Here is a 23,394-nt window from a genome sequence, read left to right on the forward strand (position 1 = left end):
TATTCCCAGTGAACTGACTCTAGCCCTTAAAACAAGTTAATGGCAAGACTTACTTGGATTGAGGTCATGTGATATTTTTATAGTTCCGGGGGTAAACACATGTTTTCACCAACTGGTACCATTTCTGGTTTTAAGCTAATAGTAATCATGGTGATGTGTTTACTACTAGCATAAGTGGAAAAGGAGTTATGAGAATTTCTGAGACTAAGTAAAAGGAATTTCCCTAAACTAGTCCTATTTGCTAAAATTAAAACTTGATATAAATTGATTACAATGGCTCTGAAAGGTACTGCCATTAATGATAAAATACCAGAAACTTGTAAGTCTCGTTAACATAATATGTGGTACATTTGAAAAGCACATATTTAAAATTTAAAGTAAAATTAAGAACTATTAAGCAGAATCAGTCATAGTTTAATTCAAGCCAGAGTGTTTGATACAATTTTGAACATAAGGTGTAGAGGGGTCCACTCCCACAGGTCGTGGGACAGCTAGTTGAATGGTCTCATTTTAAAGATAAAAAAGTCTAGAGAAGTGGCTTTCTAAAGTCATTCAGCTATACTAGAGATATAATCTCCTCATTCTCATTACTCATCAGTAAACTATACTCTCTTACTTTCTGATTTAAACTATATCAGGAATGACATTATTGTCATTTTAAACATCTAAAACATATTTTTAATCTTTCATGAGCCATGTACCTACCTGGTCATCTTTATGTAGGTGCTGCGCATATAGTGATTGAGTAAAACAGAAAGGTGAGGTCTCCAGGAGCTGGTGCTCAGTGAAAGATAGAGTTATTTAAAACATAAACCCATTACAGTTGTCTAAACAATATAATACACATGTTCAATGAAGCTAAATACCAACAAAAACAAAAGCAAAACCAAAATGGTGGGCAACACAGGCCATGCTGTGAAACTTATAAGGAGCTGCAAACATATGTCCTTAATGGTCCCAGAATAATTAGTACTGCAGGGTTTGTGTCGTGTGTGTGTGTGTGTGTGTGTGTGTGTGTGTGTGTGTGTGTTTGAGTGTTTGAATGTTCTGGGTTTTAAAGATTTGCCTTTTTCTCTCCCTGAGATGTAAGCTTATATTCATAAACACTGCAAATATACTTAAAATACTCATACATCAATCAAAGAGCAATATACCTACAAGATTATCTCTATTAAAATATTGCAATAACACATTCTCAAATTTCATTCCACTCCTATTACATTGGTTTTCGCCTTCTAGGTGCTAAAGTATTTTGGATGATGAGTCAACACTCTCTGACCACAGAGCATATTTTCATACATTATTTCTAGCATCCACTGCCCACCACTTCCAATTATCTCCTCTCCCTGACTCAACTCAAATTGTACTCTTAGCATTTCCCTCCTTTGGTTGAAATAAAGCTTAGGGTTTAATAAATGTTAGATTGTATATGCTGCTCCTAGGAGGGATAACCCTTGAAATCATTGCAAGTTATTTGTGCCACAGTGTGGAAGTGCTGAATGCATTCTTTCTAGAGAGCAAATATGAAAAATTAGTGGAAGAAGCCTGAAAGAAGAAAGGTGCAAGGTGCAAATGAGAGGCAAAGGATGCCAATAACTACAGTAATAGATACGAAATACTGAGAGCTCAATACCCCTTAACTCTATGGAGCTGATCTCACTTAATTACCTTATAAATGACTTTTCTGTCCTTAAATTTTTTTGCTTGGGGCCATACATCTATAGAATCTGATTCATTAAGCTTGAATTTAGAAACCTATTTTTATTTATTTATTATTGAAGCATAATTGATATACGATGTTGTACTAGTTTCCTGCATACAACATATTCTATATATTGCTCAATGCTCACCAAGATAAAACATCCCAAGTCAGTTTGATACCAGTGTTCTGATAACCACACGTTATCAAACATACTCTCTGAAATAGAGTCTATTATTAATTGGAATCTGGTCTGCTTTATTCTGCAACTCTATAAAACAAACAAACAAACAAACAAACAAACAAACAACTTTACACAAAATTTTACCTCTTCAGGAACTTAACTTACCATTTAGAGTATAAGCTATCACCTGGGCAATGGAAAGCAACTTTATTGTTTTATGAAAAGCCAGATCACCTTCACTGTAGCTTATCAAAATTCTGGACTTTAAAAATTCCTTTCCCTTTACTTTTCTTAGTGACATGCTCAAATGGTATTCAGATTCTACTTAGAACTCAAGTGTACCAGCTTTTTACCAATTGCATTTGCAAATAACAACTTCTGACTTTGGGAGGTAAGAACTGAGCTGCATTGCGACTGTCTGTTGGGGGAAATTCACCTCCTGTGAAAAGTTTCAAGAGCAATGCTGAGTCAGTAACCTTTCTGTTCAGGACATGCAATGCTCTTGTGAAAAAGGAATCTGACTTTTGAAAATTGGAAAACAGAGTGGCTAGAGCTGAATTAAATCAAGCTTTAGGCAATGCAGAAACTTTTGACAACACAATGCTATAAACCTGAGGGTGATCACATACTGATCACATGAAACAAGAATGAAAGACTATAGTCAGGTGGAAATAAAATGGCTGTGTATTGATACAACATGATGTGACATGAGATCAATTGTTCTCATGATTTTATGAGGGGAATAAGAAATGGGCTTTATCGAGTGTAAGGGTGAGTAAAAGTTTGAGTCAGAGGAAAGATATAAAAATTCCATGGGCTCTAAAACAAACAGATTTTTACCTGACTTCACAGGTCCTACCACAATACTTCAGAACAAGAGAAGATGTTGAGAGACAAATGCTGGTACCCAAATGGCAGATTTAGGGAGAGCTTCAATCCTCCCTGTACATATTATTTCCTTTTTAACCTTTTACGGTAAAAGAAATGTAGGTATTGGAACCAGGCAAAGCTGAATTCAAGTCCTAGCATTTGCATTTACCAGGTTGAGTGACCTTGGGTAATCACTTAAATTTTCAGAGTCTTGGTGTCTATAACTGCAAAATGGAGATCACATGATCCACTGTTGGGACAACTGTCAATGTGTCAAGAACTAAGTATAGCTCCTTGGATATATGAGGTATTCAATAAATTCAAGCCACCACCACCAACAGTACTACCACAACATCTTCATAAAGAAGTAGGATGAAGAAATGGATATGAAGTGAACTTGTGCCCTCCTCTGAACACAAGACAAGAGAGGTACCCAGTGTAGGGGACTAGGGAGGGAAAGGGAGAGTCTACAGGTGATCTGAATGAATGATCTATTTATTATGTGCAGATATGGTTGACTGGTTGAGGTCTTAGGATGAGGCTACATCCCTGTGGAAGAAGATGGGCTTTATTCTGAAGGGAGGAGGCAGTTATCAGTGTGTTCTTTACAAAAGATTTAAAAAGAACAAAAAAACACATGCCCCTGACACTTGGAGGCAGGTCAGGAAGCAGGTAAGGTGAAACCCACTAGAAGTCTCCAAGCTGACCATGAAATAAGAAAATATACTGAAGTGGTTAAGAGTATGAGCCTTGGAGTAGTCAAACTCAGATTCAAGTCCAGTCTGACATTTTTTAGCTTTGCAAGTTAGGCCAAAAATTACCTTGGTTTTCTTTTCTATTAAGTGAGAATGATATCTATTTCATAAATCTGGCATATAGATCAACTAAGGTAATATTTATAAACACAGAGTATACTACTGGATATGCAATATACTTTTAATATACTTTAATCCTTTTAATATTATTAATAAAATATATTGTCTGGCTACCTGTTAGGCTTTCTGTTCATTTGCTTTTTGATATTGTTATGCCTTAGAGTGAAGTGCTGCAATCTAATCTAAACCTTGCTATGGAGATTTGAAAAAGTATTTCTTTTGTCTAATCTTGACCCATGGCATTGAAGAGAAAATATGGGACAGGCAAGGGGGAGAAGGATGGAGAAGAAACTTCAAATGGCAAATGGGAACAAATGTCAGGGCTTCTGGCTCAGATCCCCTCCACTCTCAGGAAGAGCTCTGTCTTCTGTAGCTAGTCTGAAAAAGCTGGACAGTACATTGTTATGGCATGGGGAAGTATTTCATCAGAGACTTTCCCAAAATGACTTAGACACTCAGATTAAGGGGGTATAAAACTGAAGGTCCCTATCTCCTAGCATAGCATAAATCTATCTATCTCCATTGAGCTTACTGATCATATTTTGAACTCTCACAATCCTCTATCTGGGTCATAGTCTTTAGTCTTGTGAATGAATGATTCTATATCAATAATACTTCTGCTTATTCTCAGCCACTCTTTCCTTGCTGGGCAAATGAATATTGTCCTTTTATTCAGCTCTTACTCCTTCCTAGAGTCATTGTCACATGACTTGTCTCTCAAGGACCTAAATCATACTCATTGGTTCTAAATCTTCTGGCTTATACACATGTTGTTTCTGTCTCTTATACAATGGTAAGCTCCATGGCTTAATTCTAAATCACTGTTCACACTCACCCTAAAATCTAGTCATAAAGACCTATTCTTCACTGTGACAGACCAAGCTTCCATCTTCCACTCACGCAGCTCGGTGGATACCCAGAGCCTTCCACTCCTGCCATGCATTGCCTTGTGCCAGTCTCTTGGCAACCTCTCTTGAGGAAATACTGCCAAGAATCCAATAAACATCTGTCATCCTTCAAAGAGAACTCTGGATGGACATCAAAAGAACTAGGTTTTAAAGACTTAATCTTTCTTTCTTTCTTTCTTTCTTTCTTTCTTTCTTTCTTTCTTTCTTTGAGAGTGAGAGTGAATGAGCTGGGGAGAGGGGCAGAGAGAGAGAGAGAGAGAGAGAGAGAGAGAGAGAGAATCTTAAGCAGGCTCTACACTCAGTGCAGAGCCTGAGCAGGGCTCAATCCCACAACCCTGGGATCATGACCTGAATTGAAGTCAAGAGTCAGATGCTCAACCGACTGAGCCACCCAGGTGCCCCAGACTTAATTGTTTCTCCTTCATTTGTCTATTCAAGTGTTTTTCCCTCTAATTTTTGTTATTTTTGTTTAATTTTAGAAAATTCTATTTTTTTTAATAGTAGTAGGACTATGTAACATGATCTCTACTTTGTTTTTCTTTTTTGAATGTTTATTTATTTTGAGAGAGAGAGGTAGAGAGAGACAGAGAGAGAGAAAGAGAGAGACAGAGACAGAGACAGAGAGACAGAGAGCATGTATGCAAGTGAGGGAGGGGCACAGAGAGAAGATGAGAGAGAAAGTTCCAAGCAGGCTCCATGATAAGCATGGATCCTAAGGTGGGGACAAATTCCATGACCATGAGATCATGACCTGAGCCGAAGTCAAGAGTCGGACGCTTAACTGACTGAACCACCCAGGAGCCCCATCTCTACCCTTTTAAGACAGTTTTCAGTGTACCATACAGTGCTGTTAATTATAGGCACAATGTTGCACAGCAGATTTCTAGGACTCATTCATCTTGCAAAACTAAAACACTTTACCTGTTAAAAATGAACTCCATGGGGTGCCTGGGTGGCTCAGTCGGTTAAGCGGCCGACTTTGGCTCCAGTCACGATTTCGCGGTCTGTGAGTTCGAGCCCCACGTCGGGCTCTGTGCTGACAGCTCAGAGCCTGGAGCCTGTTTCAGATTCTGTGTCTCCCTCTCTCTGACCCTCCCCCGTTCGTGCTCTGTCTCTCTCTGTCTCAAAGATAAATAAACGTTAAAAAAAAAAAAAAATGAACTCCACATTTTCCCGAACCCACAGCCTCTGACAACCACCGTTCTACTCTCTACTTCTATTCAACTATTGTAGATACCCTGTATAAGCGGAATCATACAGTACTTGTCCTTCTGTGTCTGGCTTATTATGGACCATTCCAAACATATAACAGTTTCAATAACAGTCATAGTCCCAACTTTAAGGTCATCACTTGACATTCCACCTATGTTGGTCTGTTACTGTACTGTCCAGTAAAATATGTCTGCACTTGTTAATCCATTAAAGTTAAATAACATACAGAAGTTCAGATCCTCATGTACACCAGTCACATTTCAAGGCCCCAACAGCCACATGTGGCAAGTGACTATCATACTGGACAATATAACTCTACAAAACAGTTGAACACTTCCATCATCACAGAATGTTTTATTGGGCAGTGCTAACCTATATCCAACACTCACCACAGAGTATTTTGAAACAAATACCATGTCACCTAAACATAACACCAAAATATAGCAACATGTTATAATGTTATAAAAATAAACACATTGTAATAGTACATAACAACAATAATATATAATAACATCAAATATGGAGTCGGTGTTAAAATTTTCCCAGTATAATAAAGTTTCTTAACCTGGGGTACACAGGAGCCTTCAAGGGCTTAGCAAAAGCTCTTAGGTTACAAGCAAAAATTTGTTAAAGGATATTCACGCCTTTTTCTGGGGAGATGATTTATGGGAGTAGTTCTAAAATTCCGATAAAGGTCAGTTTCTCCAAATTCAAGAAACACTCCCTTAGAAAAATGTGTGGTCAGCTAGATAAATAAAGACATGAAGTAGGTTAATTGTTAACACAACTATAAAGCTAACTTTATAAATGTGAAATAAAGAATACATTCTTAGAGACATTTTTTTTCCTATACATCTATTTTTTGTTATGGCACAATTTATATATTTCAAATGCATGAAAAAATAGGATCATTTTAGTATCTTAACATAAACTGCCTTTGAATGGGAACTTTCTTATCAGTACTTTGAGGTCTATGAGACGTATCTAGAAAATGAAGGGAAAATGAAGACTACTTAAATTGAATGGGGGTGGGATGCCTATGGTTTTTCCTTTTGATTAACTGCTGTAACACTGTCCTTCAGGTGGCTGAGGGAGTTTCAGGTTTTCTTTAGACATCATTAGGCGCCAGAGCTCTTACAGGACAACTTTGATGCTATATGAATTCTGCCATTTGCTAACAATGATATGGCTCTTGGGTCCTCCACTCCATTAGAACTATTAACTCCATTCCTATTAATTTTTGTTACAAATATTACAAAGGGGGTTGCTTCTGGGTGTTTAGATCCAATTCTATTTTGCGACTGTATATCCAGTTTCACAAATTGTTCTTGGAGGCCCAGTTATCATCCCTGCCCATCTTCTAAGTGTCATGTCTTCATCATCTTCTAGATTCAAGCTACCTGTGCCATCTCCTACTCCTTTCTGGCCTTCTTCCCGTTCTTCCAACAGTCAAAAATTGTGAGGAACTTTTACTCCTGAGCCCATGGTGTCTGACATCTTATGTCACTGTCACTCAAAGGCCCTACCTCTTATTATTTTTAACTATAAAATATAGATGGGTGGCTGGAATTTTCACCTGCCATATGGAAGTGTATAATTGGGTATGGAGTAGAAGAGAACATGCTTCTCAGTTTGTTTTCTAAGTTAAGACTTAGAAAAGTGGAGAGTTTGCCCTAAACTTCTCTTGTGATAACCATAAGTGTTCACCTTCATTCATTTATTCATCCATTCATCCACTCATTCATCCAATGCCTATTTACTAATAGCATCATCCATGTGCCAATGATATAAATTCACAGTTTTGATATGGTTAAGAGATGATCTCTTAGAGAGTTTTATTAATTCAACACCAAATGTTTATACAATTACTATAGGGCAGGCCTTGTATTGGGTAATCCAGACAAACACAATCCTTTCCTCAGAGAGATTATATTCTCCACTTGCATTCCACTCAATATCCCTATTCTGAGAGTTGGGGAGAGAATTGTCTCTTGATGTACACTGTTTGGGACAGTAAGTAAAAGAAGGTGAGATTACACAGTTTTACATTTGCTGTGACTTCTTCCTTTATCCTCTAAGTTGTATTCCTGATTTTCTACTCCCAAAATGGTAATTATTAGCCTGTTGCCCCTTTGCACATTCTTACCCGGGACCACTGTCTAGACACCCATGAAGTCAACTACAGAATGAGAAATCCCCAGCTGCAGTTGGAATCTCTCTGTTGAGCATCTGTAACCTTTTCCAGGAAGTTCAAGGTCTCAGATTTCCTCTAGTCTTTCTTAATCTAAGAGTCCCCATCAAAAAAGCTGAGATAAATATTCTCTTCTACTCCAGATGCAAATATCTGTCAACTGTATCTCTATGTGCTTCACACACACTCCCAACTGAATTCTAGTACATCAATCATTTTTGAAGTCTTTAATGCAAAATCTTTCATGAACATCTCTCTGTAAATACATGTTTCAGCAACCTTTATCTCATTTCTTTCTCAGTAGCGATGACGTGGAAAGGCCCTCTTATTTAGAAAATTCTTTATGAAACAAACAGAAACAATCTTGGTTATTGATGCTTGAAATAGTCATTTTACATTTTCCTTGGTATTTCAAGGTTGTTTCCTTCTTAGGTAGGGAGGCAAGATTCTTGGTGGCAAAATAGAAAATAGGGAAATGGATCTTAGCTTGTTAGCATTCAGTAGTTTAAGAATGCTTACACTCATAAAATCTGAAAGAAAAAATATTTTATTTTATTAAGTCAACAAATAACCACTGATTGTTTGCTCTATATCATGCTCTGTGCTAACCACTAGATACTGAATGTTGAGTGACATAAACATGGTCCATGCCCTAGTGGAGAATAATGGGGAAACAGACACTAAACAAATGAACACCAGAATATATACATAATTATGTATTGCAAGAAGAGCTAAAAGTACTTGGTACTAAAAGCCTTAATAATAAGGGGGCTTAGTTAATTTTATTGGTGAGGGAAAACTTATTTTTAAAAAGGGATATTTAAGCTATGTGGTTAGGAATAAGCCAGGTGAAGCTGTGAGAGTTGGCTATGGAAGTATACCCCAGAAGGAGGGGATAAAAGCATTTGCAAAAACAATAAGGAAAAAAGGAGTCAGCCAGTTTGAAGAGCAGCACAGAGGAGCGCCTGGATGGCTCAGTTGGTTAAGTGTCCGACTCTTGGTTTCAGCTCAGGTCATGATCAGGTTTCGTGAGCTCGAGCCCCACATCAGGCTCCAAGCTGACAGTGTGGAGCCTGCTTGGGATTCTCTGTCTCCCTCTCTCTGCGCCTCCCCCACTTGCGCTATCTCTCTCTAAATAAATAAATAAACTTAAAAAATTTTTTTTGAAGAGCAGCACAGGAAGAATTGGAGAACATGTGGCGATTAGAGGAGCCTCTATTTTTCAATTTGAAGTGTCCTTTCTGTCAAATCTGGAATAAGCTTGGAGCATATTTCCATTTTACGCATTTTCAAATAAAATAAATTTTGTCTCTTGTATACATTTAATTCTTCAATATTATCTTCCAATAAAAGGCAGTTGAGTCTAAAGACACTGTGTGCAAAAACCCACTTTAAATTATACATCCACTGCTATATTGATACTTCTATTGCTACATTTTAAAAATCTTGGTGTGTTTTAAACACGTTACTCCAATGTGGTCTTTGCTGTTGTTATGGGGAAGGAGAGTAGAATTATCACCCTGGAAAGATACAAATCTGTGTTTTATGCTGGGGTCTGAGATTAATTTTTGTGTGGCCTTTGACAACATGTTTAAAAATTCTGTGCCTCAGTTCCCCCGTCCATATATCCAGGATAATAAAGTTAACCTCGGGAATTGAGCAGATGGCTGGGATAATTAAATGTGTTAAGATTGTGAAATTATCTTGCAAAATAATGAAGTGCTACACAAGTGTTCCCTATGTCATTTTCATTTATTTATTTTTATTTCTGGAGTGGAGTTGTAAGGAGGTGCATGGTCTGTGCAGGGGTGAGACCCTGGGCTCTGAAATCAAAATGCCAGTGTCCAAATTGCCTCCCTCACTTCTACCTGTGCCAGTTTACATAAGTGATTTACCTTGTTTACACCTCTGTTTCCTTACCCAGAAAGCAAGGAAAAGAATAGTCAGTTCCTAGTTCCTTATTATGAGGATCAAGTGAGAGAGTCAAGTAAAGAATCTAGAACAGTGCCTATCACATAATTAGCTTTTAATATTGTGTGTGTGTGTGTGTGTGTGCGCGCGCGCGCGCCTGTGTCTGTGTCTCTGTGTGAGTGTTGAGATGTAATATGAAGAAACTTATATTCAGAAGTTGAGCGGATCCCTGGATTTCACTGGATAAGCTAGAGCACTCTCAGCTCAAGCTGTTCTCCCTTCATGTCCAAATTATTCTTCTAAAATAACCACTAGAAAACTAAAATCTGTGGTTTGGTGTAATGGACCTACCCAATCATTATTTGCACCCATATGAGGTTTGTACTTAACCTAAGTGGCCCTCATAGATTTATTTAAGCTTGTGATCTCTGCTAACATTTTAAAAAGTGACATGATTCTCCCCCTAAAATCTCCCAGCCTAAAGGGCTTTATTGTGATTTAATACCACAGTAAAAGCTTTAATAGTTTTTAATATTATGTAACTATCTCTATAGTAAAGACAGGAAACTAAAATATGAAGTTTGGCACCCCAATACACTACATTTTTGCAAAATGTGGCCTGCCAACTCCTTCCATTCCTCTGATTGAGAATACACAGGACTATTCTTTATACATTTTGGGAAGCTGACCAGCACTTAGAATTCTGCCAAAGAATTTAAGAAGCTTAACTTGTTATGGAAATATAGGGCTATACCAATATATTTAAAGAATATATAAGATTATATAAGAACATATTCATTATTCTCGGGTAGCAGAATATTATAAGCATAAAACCACACCCAAAGGCAAGATAGCAAAAGACCAGTTGATTAGACCACATAAAAAATTAGACTTCTTTATGATGCAATTCACCATAAACCAAATGAAAAGACAAATGACCAGATGAGAGAATCTTTATAAATGTGAAACAAAGGGTTATCCTTTCCCAAATAGAAAATAAAACATTTCAAAAAGAAAAGTTAGCATAATACCAAAATTGATAGAATAAAAACATCACTATCTGATAAATATTTGAAGAGATGCACAAATTGACTAGTGGTCATAGAAAAATGCAGGTTAATTAGAGAAATCAGTATTTACCAATCAGACTGCAAAAAATGTTAAATATTGATAAAATATACTGTTTGCAATTTATTTATAAATATTTTAAATGGAAATATCCCTTTCAACCAACACTTCCAGTTCTACTAACCCAATATGCTATGGAATACAAGAGCGCAAAGACAGGTAAACTGTACTTTTCATTGCTTTCACTGTATATGATATTGAAAACTCAGGGAAGACATAAAGGTTCATCAACAGCGTAATGATTCAACAATTTATGGCACATCCATATGATGCAATACTAGGCAAGTGTTGAAAAAAAAATTGAGTGATACCTATCAGCATTGACACTGAAGGATACTCATGATGCATGCAGTCCTGAGGGGGTGGTCACAAAACAGTATTCATAGAAAAAAGTTCTAGAGGGGCTATATAATCTACTGATGCTGTAGGAGGGATGATAAAGAAATTTTATACTTTGTATATTTATATTTATATATCACAATCAAATTCAAATGTGATATTTGTAATTAAAATAAATGAAATGTCCATTTTCTAATCCTGTGGTATTGTATTCCCTCACGGAGCCTACCACGCTCACTCTGCCCTTAGCTTTGTGAATTACTGACATATTTGCAGACCATACACATAGCAGTGTATGTTGATCATGTTGGAGTTGTTGGTATGGCAGGTTTGTTTATCCCAGCATGGGGCTTCCTGTGTCCTGACAGTCTCTCACCAGAGACAGGTGAAGTACTAATACCACCAAATCTCCTGGGAACCTGAGAGGCTACATTCACTTAAGGCATCCTCCAGCCTGATGTGTCCTACTTCACTCTGTTGAAAATGTATCCTTTGAAGTTTTCAGAGTAAACTGAAACTTTTCTATTATGTCAAAATATTTTTGTCAAACTAGCCCTTTGAAGGATTTCATAGAATCAAAGAGCATATGTGTTAACAACTCATTGGTACAAATTAGCTGTGTGAAGACTGTAGATTATCTATACCACACACAATCTATATATAACCTAATGCCAATAACTGCTCACATTGCTTTTATTTTTGTGCTAAAATAGGTAATTAACCCTGTGCAATAGATGTGAGTCATGTCAACTATTTTTCTTTAGGAGAGAACTATATAGGTAAAAGTACTTAAAAAGTCTAAAATCAAATAAAACATGATATAAGAAACTGTTAGTTTAAATAAATAAACTACTAAAGACTAACACGTCTAGAGATTTTCAAATGCCACTTTTTAAATGAACCACATACATAATTAAATCTAGGGAGATATTAATACATAAATCCTAACAGCTTTAAGGATTTAATTTCAACTCAGCCTCATAAAACTGGCACAGAAAAGCCAAAGCAGGTTTTGAAAGAGTTCGAAACGCAGGTTTGTCACGTCACAGACAACCGAACTACGATTTCTGATCACAAACTAAATACATACGTCGTTCATTTTCAAGTTGCTCTTATTCCACTAGGAGCAAAAATGCTGGCCATAATTCCAAGAATCTATGAAAAGATTTGCCATAGTGGGAAATTCTGTTTCAAGACGTATTCCTCGAAAGTGATTTTATTAGGTGCTCGACGTATCTATAGATGTCATGTAGAGGAGTCACCCACCCTTTGATTCCGACTTGTGAAAAAGCATTTCAGAAAGATTCAGTAGAGGGGCACCTGGGTGGTTCAGTTGGTTGAGCGTCCCACTTCGGCTCAGGTCATGATCTCATGGTTGGTCAGTTTGAGCCCTGCATCGGGCTCTGTGCTGACAGCTCAGAGCCTGGAGCCTGCTTTGGATTCTGTGTCTCCCTCTCTCCGCCCCTTCCCCACTCATGCTCTGTCTCTCTCTGTCTCTCAAAAATGAATAAATGTTTGGGGCGCCTGGGTGGCTTGGTCGGTTGGGCGTCTGACTTCGGCTCAGGTCATGATCTCACGGTCTGTGAGTTCGAGCCCCGCGTCGGGCTCTGTGCTGACAGCTCAGAGCCTGGAGCCTGTTTCGGATTCTGTGTCTCCCTCTCTCTCTCTGACCCTCCCCCGTTCATGCTCTGTCTCTCTCTGTCTCAAAAATAAATAAATATTTAAAAAAAAATGAATAAATGTTAAAAAAAATTTAAAGAAAGATTCAGTAGAAAATATTTTCAAGATATCATTCATCAAAGATGTCAAAAGAAGGTTTTAAAATTATGTCCATTGATATATTAAAAATAACCATTTAAAGGTTCATTATTCAGAAATTTATTATTTATAGCCTATCAACATTTTTCAAACTGAGACATATAATTTGCTTCTGATGCTGGCTTTTTAGTATATAAATCACATTTTTATTGGCATATAGTTTTTATTAATTTTAACTCTAGATGAGATATATTGGTCACTATGCATTTAATCATTCTTCTAATATGCAACATCCTCCATAAAATCAGATAATGTTTAGATTTTAAAAATATCTTTAATAATTAAATAAAGCTTAATGTATCACCAAATATTTAGCCTTCAATGGCAACATGCTGATTAACTACCTTAATCATGAATATATAGTTTTGCTTTAATTGTGGTAAAAATGGAAATAAAATCACATATAATACCCACATAGTATACTATAGGTCTCTTATAATCATACGTGCAAAATAAATATAATTAGAGGGGCACCTAGGTGGCTCAGTCTGTTGAGCTTCTGACTCTTGATTTTGGCTCAGGTCATGATCTCACAGCTCATGAGATCAAACCCCACATCAGGCTCTGTGCTGACAGCATAGAGCTTGCTTGGGATTCTCTCTTTCTCCCTCTCTCTGCCTCTCCCCTGTGCGCATGCTCTCTCTCTCTCTCTCAAAATAAACGTGAAAAAATTTTAAATTAGAAAACTTTATTTTAATCAATCCTTAGCTCAATTTATTTTTTCAGAATCCTAGAATATCAGGGAGGAAGGAATTTACAACCTAAACATTCTAGCCATGATTCTGTCATTAACCGGATTAATGACCTTAGAGATATTGATTACTTATCTTTAAAACTGAATTGTTGAACTAGATAATAAGTAACTCTCAATTTAGTGCACTTTGTTATAACAATAGACAATGGGAACAATGCCAGAATGTGGTGCATCCAAATTAAGGCACAAACCATTATAAGTTCTAGTTTAATAATTTGTAACCATCTAATTTAGTAGGTGGCACCGTGCCAAAACTGTAGATATTTAAACTTCTAAAATATACTCCTAAAATTCCTTCTTTCTACTGACTCATGTCAAAAGTGTAAAAAAAAAAAAAAGTAGACTTTGACTAATATCATCTTGGCACTGAAGCATAAAAAATTTCACCAATTAATGAGATTTGTTTAGAAAGCATGATTTTTCATAGATCGCATATCGAGTATTATATTTGCAGATACATATAGATAGATACTTACGTACAAACACGTATCTGTAATATGTATGCGTATATGTGTGTGTTATATATAGAAGGAAACAGAGATGGGAGAAAGAGAGACAGAGGAAGAGAGAGAGAGAGAGAGAGAAAGGAAGACAGGGGATGAAGGAATGTTTTAGAGTATGTTTTTGACCAATATCCATAAAAGAAATGTTTCCATAAAAATTTTAACCAATATAATATCAATATCTGGGATAACTCAATTAAAAACCTCTGGAATACACCTCTGGAACACATGGGCTTCTTTCAGAGAAGGGGTAACGAATCACATAGTTAAATTTTTACTGTTTAATGAATAAATAGTAAGGTATTTGGAATCAGAAAGACATAGGTTTAAGGATGCATTCCACAGACAGTACTGAATTGTACTACTGGGAACTTAACTTTCCCTGAGCTTAAATTTCCTCAACTCAAAGATGATGATGATGATGATGATGATGATGATGATGATAATTATAATAACAGTAATAATACTACTAACACCTGAATCATAGGTTGTTTTGACAATAAAATTAGGCAACGTATATAAAGCACAGTGTCTGGGACATATTGTTGGTAATATTTTTGTGTGTGAAATAAATATCTATATGGTAAATTTTCAGCCAATGTTTAAACTAATAGACTATTACTCCAGTTAATCACCTTGGCTTTTACATAGTCAAATATGGTCATGTAGCCCTGCTCTTTCCTGCTTTCAAGTCAGCACTGTTGGATTTCATGCACTTTCTTATGGAAGAAGATTAAATATTTGGGTGGACCAGTTTAATCACAAGATATAACACGAGGCAAACCCAAGCTGAGGGACATTCTGAAAATATTTAGCAAGTTCTCTGCAAAGTTCTGAGATTATGAAATAAAAAAGAAGGCTGGGAAACTGCGACGTTAAAAGAGACTAACAAAGCATGATGACTAAATGCAACACGTGGATTAGATTCTGGAACAGAACTGATGAAATCTTAATGAAGACTAGTTTATTCAATAGGATTTTACCCATGTTGATTTCTCAGTTTTGAGAAATGTTATCATGTTATGTAAAATAGTAACATCAGGGGAAGCTAGGTGAAAATCCTGAGTGAACTCTCTGTACTATCTTAGCAACTTTTCTGTGAACCTAAGGTTATTTCCAAAAAAAAAAAAAAAAAAAAAAGCTAGCATTTGGGTGGAATCTGAGGGCTCATACTTCCCATAAATGATCAGGCCTTTATATTAGTCTCTATTTCCTTCCTCCCAATCCTTTACACTTAGGCTTCTCCCATAAGAGAAGGTTCACAGCACTGTCCCTAATTCACCTATCACTGTCCCTAACTTATACCTATCACTGGATCACTGGTATGGTATCCATACCAGTGCTCCAAGAAAAATGGTTAAAAGAATAGTATGCCCACATGTGCATCTTCCCAGGTTTCAAACAAGCATCAAAAATAGAAAATTTATGGTTCAGGGGCCATCAGTGTTGTTGGGAAGAATTTATTCCAACTAAGTTCTAAGAGTATAATATCTTATTACTCTAATAAATTAACCAGCAATGACAGTTTTGTGGCAATTAGGTTATATAAACTTCTTATCATAAAGACACATCATTAGGTTATATTTTTAAACTTCCATATGTCACCCAAAGTTAGGCAGAAAGAAACATGCAATGCAATCTTTATGACAGATTTTCTTAAATTCACTAGGTTTCCCATTTCTCCTGACATTTTGTTGAAATTTTCATACTGTACACTTTGGCATTTGACAAGTTTGCTTCAACTAACTTTGTAAAGCAGGAGCATATGTTAAAAAATGGCAAACCATGCCCTCGTGTGTGTGTGTGTGTGTGTGTGTGTGTGTGTGTGTGTGTGTGAGAGAGAGAGAGAGAGAGAGAGAGAGAGAGAAAGAGAGACTGAGAGAGAGACTGAGAGAGAGGCAGAGAGAGAATGGAGGGTCATTTTAACAAGACAGATTTTTAAAAATCTGTGATATCAAAGAAGCATTAGTAGGCTATATTCTTTGTGGAAAACAGCTTTAATTTAGTTTCTTTTATCATTGAGATATTCTCCTGGGGGTAAGACTGGGTGGGAGTAAGTAAGTCAAATGCGAAGTAGTTTCACAGGGTGGAATAAAACCTTGTTCTGTTTAAAATATAAATTTTGAATTTTCATATGGAATGGAAAACTTAACATCACAGCCAACAAAGAATACATAATATTAGCATTAGGAATCGTGTTCAGAGAGAAAACCAGGAATACACATTGAGAAATCTCTCTTTCTCTCTGTCTATGTGAGTTCTAAGTAAATATGTTTCATTATTTCTCCAATTAGAAAGATAACTGATACTGACTCAGAGAAGTTGGCTTCAGATATTAACAAGATGTAATGAAAAACTCTGTTCTTCCAGAACCCAAAAGACAAGAAACAACAGAGAAGAGACCGTCAACCCAAGAGATTCAGGATTCACTGATGGGTCATAAGTTGTCTCTAAGTAGGTACTGGATCACAAATCATGTCCCCATATCAGTGAGCATGTCCTGGCCCTAACCCTCATGCCAAATGAATTTCTGCTGTCAGTGCAGCAGCACAAGACTACTGTAGATGGATTTGAAAGCAGAACCGGTGACATAAGTTTGTGGGGTACAAAATTAAAATGAGAGGTCTCTTGTTCACAAATTATGAATTTCAGACAGTGGCAGCAGACCATTATATCAAGCACGAGTCCCCTCATGCTTATACCAAGACAGGGCCCTGTTTGACTGCCCAGGTCTTGTGCTCATGAGGCCAACTCTGACAGAGTGTTAAACTCTGGATGCAGACAGAGCTGTGCTCAAACTCCAGTTCTGTCACATACTTAGACCTTGATAAAAGGCCCATGTGACAGTATTTATGATTATTGATTATCCTTGCCTCTTCTTTATATGAAAGTGACAAGGCATCTAAGTAAATAAAAATAATCATACTATTTTGAACTAAAAGAACACCTAATAACAATCTGGTATAACTCCTCCACTTTCTGAAGAACTTAATTGATGTCTGGCACAAGTCAATGGCTCTGACTTGGGTCTCCTGACCCCAAATACAATGCTCTTTCAGTTGCATTGTGGGGCAAGAATGGTTGTTAATGGCCCAGGCTTTGGAACCAAACAGCCTGGGCCCAAATTCTGATTCTATTAGTCTGTGAACTCTTGGGCAAGTTGCTTAAATTCTCTGTGCCTCAGTTTCCCTATCTGAAAATGGGCATTCAAAGGGTACTTCACACAATTAAATCTAATGATTCTTATAAATAATTCAAAACTGGTTATCGTATAGAGTGTTAAATAAATGTTAGCTATTAATATCTCATACTTCACCTCTAAAAATACCTTTTTTGAGGGAAACAATGGATAACCATATTGATTAGTAGGGTAAATATAAGCTAAATTAGAGAAGTAAGTGGATCTACAGCCAATTTAATAACTTTATAAAACAAACTATTAATGAGTTGATGTGTTTGTCAGGGCTACTCTTGTATATCGTTTAAACTTTTTAAAAATAGTGTCAATAAAAGTGTATGCGATATGGTTATAAATTTGTTAATGGAACAAATGGAAGGGAATTTTTTTCTAAGAATTGGATACAGAAATGACTGACAGAAGGAAGAACAAAAGTAAACAAAAATGAAATTTCACAGGGAGACCTGACTTCTTTTTTATGAAAAGAGATATGAAAGATATACAACTTTAAAGTTGACCAAAAGCTACACATGAAATTACAAGATAATGTGACTTCCCAGAAAGTAAGGACAATTTTAAGCTGTATTGATAGGGTATCCAGTGAAGGAAAAAATGAAAAGAGGTCAAATTTTAATGTCAATCAATAGTGCAGTCAAAGGTAACCACCCAGGCTTAAGGTTTCTCAGTACATTCATTTTCAAAACTCTTTAAAAATATAAAAAAGCCATTTTTAGCAATATGCCACATAAAAAAGGACATAGGCTGGATTTGGTTCATGGGTCACAGTTTGCTAACCTCTGGTCTAAACATTTTCATCCAATTGAAAAGCAGAGATTATCAAAGAATATAAAAAGTAAGACCTTGCTATATGAGACCACAGAGACCTACTTTAAGTATAAAGGCATAGATACATTGAAAGTAAATGTATAGAAAAAGATTAACCATGCAAAAAGCAAGCATGATAATACCAGATGGCTCTTTTAATATAAAATAAAATATGTTCTGAGACAAATAATATTACTAGAGATAAAGAGTGGCAATTCATAATAATTAAAGGGAAATTAATCAGGAAGACATATCAGTTATCATATGCCACAAATAATAGTTTTAAGATGCATGAGGCAAACATTTACAGAATGAGAGGAAGAAAAATTACACAAATATTGCAGGAATATTTTTACACCCCTCCCCCAGGATTTGATAGGGCTAGAAAATAAACTAGCAACAACAGAGAACATACAAACAATACTATTAACCATCTTGATCTAATTGTCATGTGTAGAACAATACATCCATTGGGTACAGAATACCCACTCTTTTTAATTGCATACAGCATATTTACCCAAGATAGATAAGCCTCCATAAATTTTAAAAGGGTAGGAACTACAAAGAATATATTCTCTAATCACAATAGGATTGAATTAGAAATTACTAATAATACTATAGCTAGGAAAACTCCAACTACTTGGAGGTAAAACAACACAATTTCAAAAAATTAATAAGGCAAAGAGGAAATCACAAGAGAAATTAGAAAATATTTTGAGAAGAATGACCATGAAAATACATTAAAATTTTGGAAAAGCAAATAAATCAGGGCTTAGACAAAAACTTGTATCTTCAAATCCTCATATCAGAGTAGTTAGTTTGAATCAGTGGCCAAGGTTTCATCTACAAAAATCTATAGAAAAGATGAGTAAAGTAAATATAAAAGAAGCAAAGGAAGAAAATAATGAAAAACAGGAATCAATAAAGTAAAAAATAGATACTAGAGAAAACTAGCTGAGCCAAGAGATGATTTTTGAAAATGCTATCAAAATTGAAAAAACACTAGCAAAACTGATCAATAAAAAAGGAAGAACACAGGAGCACCTGGGTGGCTCAGTCAGTTAAGTGGCCGACTTTGGCCCAGGTCATGATCTCACAGTTTGTGGGCTGGAGTCCCTCACAGGGCTCTGTGCTGACAGCTCAGAGACTTGAACCTGCTTCAGATTCTGTGTCTCCCCTCTCTCTCTGCCCCTCTCCCGCTCACTCTCTCTGTCTTAAAAATAAACATTAAAAAAAAGGAAGAACACAAATCACCAATATTAATAATGAAAAGAGATTATCACTACAGATGTTATAGGCATTAAAAGAACAATAAGAGAATACTATGAACAACTTTATGCCAAAATTCAACCTCTTAGAAGATACAGAAACATTTATGTAGAAATATAACTTGGCAAAAATGACACAAGAAGAAAGAAAATGTGATCAGCTTTATGTTTAGTAAAGATATTGCATTTATCAGATCTCCCTACCAAACAAACAAATAAACAAAAAACCTCTAGGCCCAGATAGCTGCACTTTTGAATTCAATCATTTAAGAAAGCAAAACAACAAACAAGCAAAAACACCAAGCTAACGAATACTTACATAAAATAGAGGATGCCTACTGTCCTTAGTCATTTTGGAGGCCCCATATCTCTAATACCAAATCCTAAGAAAGGCATTGCCAAAAATGAAAAATTATAGTTTAGTATCTCTCATGATTCAAAAATCTTCAACAAAATCTTAGAATATCACACTTAATAACACATAAAAATGGTAATGCACTATGACCCTGTAAGACTTATCCCAGGAATGTAAGATTGGTTTATCCTTCAAAATCAGTTAATATGATCCACCAAAGTGCCCTAATGGCAAAACAAAAAACAAAAAACAAACAAAAAAAAAAACCCACATGACTGGCCACTGAGGGGCTACTTATTCTCCATTTTTTTAAGACTGAGGAGGCAGCTGATATCTGTATATCCTTTACATTGTGAGAATAGGCTTAATGAAACACCGTAGTCTCATTTTTCCCTTCCTAATATTTTTCTCCTTAATTTGAGGAGGCAGTGATGGCCTCAGTTTGAGGGTAAAACTGAACAGAGATCCTTAAATATAGCAAATGATAACCAAAAATGGGCTGGGCTGGCTATTCTCTATTTGTCCAACAATCCATTTGTTTATTTATTATTCAACAAATACTTTGAATTTTACAATGCTTTGCATTCAGCACTGTGGATGGAATGATAAGAAAATAACCATGGTACTTATCTTGTGGAGTTTACAGTCAAGAAAGAAAGCAGCATTGATTATAAGAGAATAAAACCCACAAACATGACAACTGTAACAACTGCATGAATAAAGGGTACAGGTGCTTTGAGAGAGGGAAATTAGGAGAGACAATGCTAAGACATTAATTCTAGCTTTAGGTTTGAAGGATGAGTAGGAGTGAGCTAGGCAAAGAAGGGAGGAAAAAGTATTGCAGGCAGAGAATAGCAAGGTAGAAATCCCTGAGGCTATTCATGGTGTTTGTTTGTTTGTTTGTTTGTTTGTTTGTTTTCTGGTACAGGTGCAGTGTCTTGCCTCTGTGGATCTTAGGTAAAGAATGGTTGGGCTGGGGTGCCTGGGTAGCTCAGCTGGTTAAACCTCTGACTCTTGATTTCAGCTCAGGTCATGATCTCACAGTTAGATGTAGCTCCATGTTGGGCTCTGTGCTTATGGTGCAGAGCTTGCCTGGGATTCTGTCTCCCTCTCTCTCTCTCCCTTTTTTCCCAATCTCTCTCCAAATAAATAAACATAAAAAAAAAAAAAAAAAAAAAAAGAATGGTTGGGCTGAAGAGCCAAGAATCTTCACCCCACTTCACACACCTTCTAAGTTTGTGATCAAGAGGTATTTTTCACCAACTCAATGTTATTTACAAGAATATAATAATCGGGGCGCCTGGGTGGCTCAGTCGGTTGAGCGGCCGACTTCGGCTCAGGTCATGATCTCGCGGTCCGTGAGTTCGAGCCCCACGTCGGGCTCTGTGCTGACAGCTCAGAGCCTGGAGCCTGTTTCAGATTCTGTGTCTCCCTCTCTCTGACCCTCCCCTGTTCATGCTCTGTCTCTCCCTGTCTCAAAAATAAATAAAACGTTAAAAAAAATTAAAAAAAAAAGAATATAATAATCGTTAACACATCTTCTTTGGGGGAACCTGTGAAGGTCCAGGAAAGAATATCAAAAAGAAGCCTTTAATCTTTGATCCTTTCTTCCTGCTTTCCATGGCCAAAACAAAAAGAGGAAAAACTTTCTTTTGTTTGAGTGAGAATTTTAGATAATTGTTTTTTATATGGCATATTGTGCTTCAGAGATTATTCTCATATATTTTTGGTTTTCTTCTTGAGTTATGGATGCACATGATGTTTAACTAAGAAGCTTAAAATGCTAGAAATTAGGTCTTGAAAAGTAACACGTTAGACCAGCCCTAGAAGAAAGCAAAAGACCACACTGAGTCTAAATATATTCCATCCATTCCTCCGGGTGCATGAGTTGCATTATGGCCCACTGGGACTTTAAAATGTTACAACAGAGTGATTAGAGGGACTGAGGATTTCTCATTGCTCCAGGAATGTCACTCATCCCCTACTTGGCAATGGAGAATAGGGCAGATTATCTGTTTTCTTCTTTCTGGAAAACCTGATAAAGCATTCTCATTGTCTCAGATTTCCCAGAGGAGAGAGATGGTTAAAATGAGAATCCCAAACCCCTTTTGGCTTAAAATAAATCCTTCTGCTGGCTCTTTAATGAGCCCCTTTTTACAAAATTTTCCCCATTTTGTTTGATGATTTCCTAAACCCAGTAAGGTACCAGTAAGTATGTGTTTAATTGACTATGAGCTACAGTTTCAAGTTGTGTTCTTAAGCGCATGTTGTTTTTATTAACTCGATGAATAAGCATCACCAACATGGTTAAATTATCATACTCTGTAATTAGGCTTTGAGGATTAAGTGAGTTCTATTGTCACCACTTCCAAATGTGTATTTTAAATTACTTAAACCTCAGTTTCCCCATCTGTAAAATAGTGTGACATTGTACTTACCCAAGGGACTGTTGTGAAGATTAAGTAAGCTTATCAGTGTAAAGGGCTCACTGCAAAACTGGCATTCCAAATGGTAGGTATTGTTAGTATTACATTGAATATAGTCCTTAGATCTTAAAAGAGTCTTGTTTTTTAAGGAACATTCTGCTAATGTATCTTCACAACTAGAAAGTTGTAGACAAGCAGCATGACCTTTATTTACATAAGCACTAAGAAGAGAAGGTAGAATTGGAAAGACACATTAAAGTAACAACTTTGTTTTGCATATGCAAGTAATTTATAATACTCTCTGTCTTCTGCTCACATATTAAACTGTTTTGATACAATTGTAATCAGAACAGCCACAATTATTCAACTTAAGGCCAGCTCATCCTTAACGTATTTTTTCTATTTCTGTCCACTAAAGCTTATCAATGGGCAGTAAATTTGATTAAGTTTAGACTCAAACAGCATTTTATGTCAGGGGTTCAAGTACAAAAATGTTTCAGAATATATATCTATAATCAATATTTATTTCTAAAGGTGACAAAAAGGGCCATTTGAAATCAATTAAACTATCAATGAATGGCTTTCTTTTACTGAGAAATAAATCTTTAACTTTTTTCTGTTTATCAGAAAAAAGAAACAAAGTGACTGACTAGCAATGGTTTGATAAATTCTTGACACATTTATGAATATTATGATATTAACATGCACATACCCATAGAGTATAAACACTCCCTTAATTACAGGGACAAAGGGCATAGAGCAACTTCCTACCTTAAAACAGCTTAAAAACTTAATGCCCCGTTCCAGCATTAATGTTTATTTGACTTCAGCATCATCTTCCCTTGTATACTTTCAAAGTGGTGGTAGGCTGACTGATAGCAAGGTCCCTGAGGATGACTGACAGAATGAATCTTGACTATGCCTCAGGTATAACCTTTACTTAATTTCTT

At 36.3% G+C, this 23,394-nt stretch overlaps 1 protein-coding gene and 1 pseudogene across 4 annotated transcripts in view; both read right to left on the reverse strand.

The window, feature by feature from the left end:
- Window positions 1-23,394, reverse strand: part of GABRB2 (gamma-aminobutyric acid type A receptor subunit beta2) — a 245,375-nt gene that overhangs the window by 87,531 nt on the left and 134,450 nt on the right. The gene's annotated exons all lie outside the window — the stretch shown is intronic.
- On the reverse strand, window positions 6,287-10,830 carry LOC109267436 (ubiquitin-conjugating enzyme E2 variant 1-like; annotated as a pseudogene).

This window comes from Panthera pardus, unplaced genomic scaffold (genome assembly GCF_024362965.1).
Source record: "Panthera pardus isolate Hobbes unplaced genomic scaffold, ASM2436296v1 HiC_scaffold_2, whole genome shotgun sequence".
NCBI classification, from domain to species: Eukaryota; Metazoa; Chordata; class Mammalia; order Carnivora; family Felidae; genus Panthera; species Panthera pardus.